Genomic DNA, 4,411 nt, shown 5'->3' with positions numbered 1-4,411 from the left:
GGCGGAGGAAAAGGAAAAGAAGAAGAAAAGAGGAGCAGTCGCGGAGGGTGAACGGCTTGAGGATGAGCACACGTATAACATATGTACGGCGCTCGACGCGTCACCGCGCTAGCACAGCCTGCGACGTCGCCGTGGTCCTTTCACTATGTCTGCCGAGGGTCACGAATAGCGGCGATCCTTTTCGAGGGCGGGTTTTAAAAGGAGCCCTAAAGCTGTGTGGTCTCCTAGGCTCGCCTCTACTGAATGGCGCTTTGTGGAGACGAATTTTTAAATTTCGCTTTGTAAAATTATTTTCTGGACAGGGTATACTCATATGCGGCCTCAAAGGGTACCTCCATAGACACTGCAGCACCTTATTCTTTTTTTTTATCTTCATAAGCTGAAGATGGTGTTCGTTATTGTTTGCCTTTCCGACGTCATAGTTAAAAATGACTAACAAAGACGAACGGGTTTAGTGTAACACGTTCGGACAGTGAATGCAGCTGCTTATTTTGCAGACACGCTCTGTCCTCATAACAAAAACCATTCTATATAGTCGAGGGTTCGACGGCATACCGTCTGGTCAGGAATCATGGCTTGATGAGGTTCACTGGTCACTGACCAAGGTCAACAAAAAATGACGTTTCGGGAGCGCTACGGCTCCCTTGTTCACAATGAGCAACCAGCTGGTTGCTCATTGTGAACAAGGGAGCCATGGCGCTCCCGAAACGTCATTTTTTGTTGGTTGCTCATTGTGAACAAGGGAGCCGTAGCGCTCCCGAAACGTCATTTTTTGTTGACCTTAGTCAGTGACCAGTGAACCTCATCAAACCATTCTATCATTTTATCAGTTTCTGACACATTTTATTCCTCTTCAGACTTTCTCTGCTTTCATTGCCTGTGGGCTTTTTACTTTCAAAATCAAACCCAACACCACAGTGTATTTTGATCTTTATGAATGTCCACAGGTGTGTGCGGAATTATCACATGCTGAGGTAACTCTAAAAACTATGTCATGACGTCATAAACCTGATAGCTCGTTCCCGGCTGCTGCGTTTTTGCTGTTCTTGCGTCTGTGCTGCGTAACCGTGGTGCCAGCGTAATTTCGAATAGCTTCCACGTACAGGGATGCTCTTTCGGATTATGCGCGCTCCCGCTCCAGTCGCTTTACTTGCACGGAGCTGGAGAAGATCTGCCAGAGACGCACTTTAAACACACACATAAGCGCTGTGGTTATACAAGTAAATTATCGTTTAAATCTATGAAGAAAAAAAACTCGGTTTGAAACTTTCACTGGGTCATCCTGAAAACGCCTTTAGAGGCGCCAATAACAAGGACGCTGACATCCTTCTACTGCTTCATTTCGTGGCTTGTCCTTTTCAAGGACGAACAAAACCTCCGATTGGCTGGTCATCGTTCCTGCGACCCGTGTACGAGGCGCACTTGCAAGCTGGGCATGCACCTGAATAAACAAGAATTGTAAAGGTACCCTGTGGAGGTTGAAATGCGAAGAGGTTCATGAAGGAGTTTTGCTGCTCAGAACCCTTTTTTTTTGCCATTGCTTTCTTCGTGCACTTTTGTATAGTGACATCCACAGCATCACGCTTATGGTCGTTCGCTGGCCCGTTAGCCTGGAATTGGGGTTAGGAACTATGAAGAACGAGAAGACGTAGTGTCTCGATCACGATGGACACCTGCAAAGCGGACGGAGATCCATATATCATACAACGATAACACTAAGGATCATTTCTCGGTATGGTAAAGCACCTTAGCCTTGATGACTCAAGCCTATGTCTCAAGGCGGTGGTGGTAGTGGTTTTTTTTATTAAAGTAATAGTAAAAAGGAAGGAAAAGATTTTTGCTAGCCCCGGCATCTGCCATCGATACTGAAGCACCTGAGCTGGGGCCGCGGAAATAAAGGATAGCAGGCAGAATGGAGAAATGAAATGAAAGAGGTGAGGGGACCGGAAGAGAGGATAGGGGGAGAAGTAATATGTACAAACTATTTACACAATAAGAAATGTGTCCAGGTTGTGCGCGTGATTAGTTCATTTTAGAGGAATTAAAACACACGCGCACAGCACTGTGTTGGTTACAACTGGAGTGGGGCGTCCAGTTATTAATCGTTCAAGGTAGAATTCGCGGAGCGTTCGGTCACTGCGTGTAACTACCTGACGGAGAACAGACGGGACGTCAAGCCCGGGTGTTCGAGGAATGCACAGAGGCTCATCAAAGTTCGCTCACGAGTGCACGCACTGCCCTGCGGCCACAATATCGTCTTGATGGAGTCTGGTAGTATGCCCTGCGCCCTATAGGCCGCGAGCATATCGCGACGAGCATCGGCGAACGCGGCACAGTGAAGGAGCAGGTGTTCTAGTGTTCACAGTGCACCGCATCCGTCACACACATCACTCGTCGCGATATTTAGTTTCGTGGTGGGTGAACAGCGCTACAAAGGCGGGACAAAGGCAAGACAAGCGCTTGTCTTGCCTTTGTCCCCCCTTTGTTGAGCTGTTCACCCATCATGAATGCTTACCAACTCGCCCAAATTTCAGCTTTACTCGATATTTAGTATAGGTTGTATGTGACAACCTATATGCACAAGCTATAGGGTTGGTTCCAGTGCGCCTGAGTGCAAGGAGACCTCTCGGAGCCATAGGCCTGCATTCTGCGTGAGGCTTTCTCGACCTTGGCAACTGAGGTCACAGTCAATGTCCTTTCACGCTCACGGCCTGCCGCCCTTAATCTGAACGGAAGACAATCTGCACGTCTATCTGTCGCACCTTTATATGATATGGTTTGAATGACCCGCCTCGGCATACTTGACCAGCACCGCGTGTGCTGACGTGAGCTTTTCCACGAGTTTTCTTTTCGGTGAATAGTGCCTAAGCATACACATCTTGAAAGACTCCTTATAACCCGTTCTGCGTACTCGTTTCAAGGCTTCCGCCGGCGTCACATAGCACGCTGTCGACACGTGTATATATAGTGTGTCAAGGCTGAGCATCATCAAAACCCGTGTATGCGCCCGCACCTGCCCCTTTGCTGTTTACGGCGGTTTATACCTTTTTCCAGCCTTCATAAATGTCATCTCGCTAGGCTTGTAGACAGCGACGCTTACACTACGACTTACAAGCGGGAGGTTATGTAGCTGCTGCATATGCAGAAGGGCCATTCTGAGATCTCCTGGAAACATCGTCAGGGCATGCACAAGACTGCATTCGCGTGAGCGGCGCTAGCTCCCATACATGGCAAGGCTCCCTGTGCTAGGAACTCAGGGAAGCAGAACAAACTGCCCAAATAAGGCGCCTGTCTAGCACTCCCCCCGGCAGGAGAGTACTCGACAGGCTGAGAATTAAGGGTGAACCCCTACAAGATCTCCCAAGCTATCCCGAGCAACATCCGAAAGAGGATCACCAATAAACCCATCCCCCTAAGTATGAATGCTCACGCGCATCAAGGCCGAAGAGGAGCAAGAGCGAAGAGGCTGCACAAGACCCCAGCTGAGCCGGCTGCAGGATGTCCTCTATGTCGACGCCGCAGAAGACGCAGAGAATCATAAGTACCCTATATGCGCAGTTACACACCCCAGAAGTCAATCAGCCCGATTGGCCATGGCGGAGACTGTTTCCACCTCTACACCGCTAGTCAAAAGGAGGCCGCCATCGCCGCGGCCATCGCCTTTACTGATGCTGCTACCTTATTAAGCGACTCGAAGTTGGCGATCAGCAACTTCCCTCACCTCTTTCATTTCATTTCTCCAGTCTGCCTGCTGTCCCTTTATTTCCGCTGCCCCAGCTCAGGTGCTTCCCGTAGCGATGGCAGACGCCAGGGCTATAGCAAAAATCTTTTCCTTCCTTTTTATTATTATTTTATATAAACCACTACTCCTACTACTAACTTCGCTAGGGGAGGGTCTGCGCTTCCGCCGCAAAAATGCTCACGGAAATAAGAGAATTTCGTCTCTTGGGATATAATGAACTCATATGGACACCAGCTCACGCGGGGAATCCGTGAAATGAGGCTGCCCACCAACACGCTCGAGAATTAGCCTGCCGAGCGGTGGCGCAAAGTCAGGAACCGGAACCTTTCTGTCAGCCACTTATATCATACCACGAGCTCACTGCACATTACAAAGCAATAAGGAGAACACACCCACTAAAGCCAAAATAAGCACCAGACAACACCTCAACACCCCCGCCTCACACTCCGCCACAGCAGGCCAGCGGAATCCAAACGCAACAGCAGGAACCGGCAACATCAACACCCGCACTTCCAACTCTGGAAAGCACACAATACATTCTTAGTCAGGTTAAGCAGATTATTAACAAAATGCAACAGGCAATGACACAACAACTAACTCAACAACTCAAAGCCAGACAGCCACGCTGGCTCAATTTGCGGCAGTCGAAGAAATATGCAACTCGAAATT

The sequence above is a fragment of the Amblyomma americanum genome, chromosome 2, assembly GCF_052857255.1.
Source record: "Amblyomma americanum isolate KBUSLIRL-KWMA chromosome 2, ASM5285725v1, whole genome shotgun sequence".
NCBI lineage: Eukaryota > Metazoa > Arthropoda > Arachnida > Ixodida > Ixodidae > Amblyomma > Amblyomma americanum.
This window is presented reverse-complemented; position numbering follows the sequence as displayed.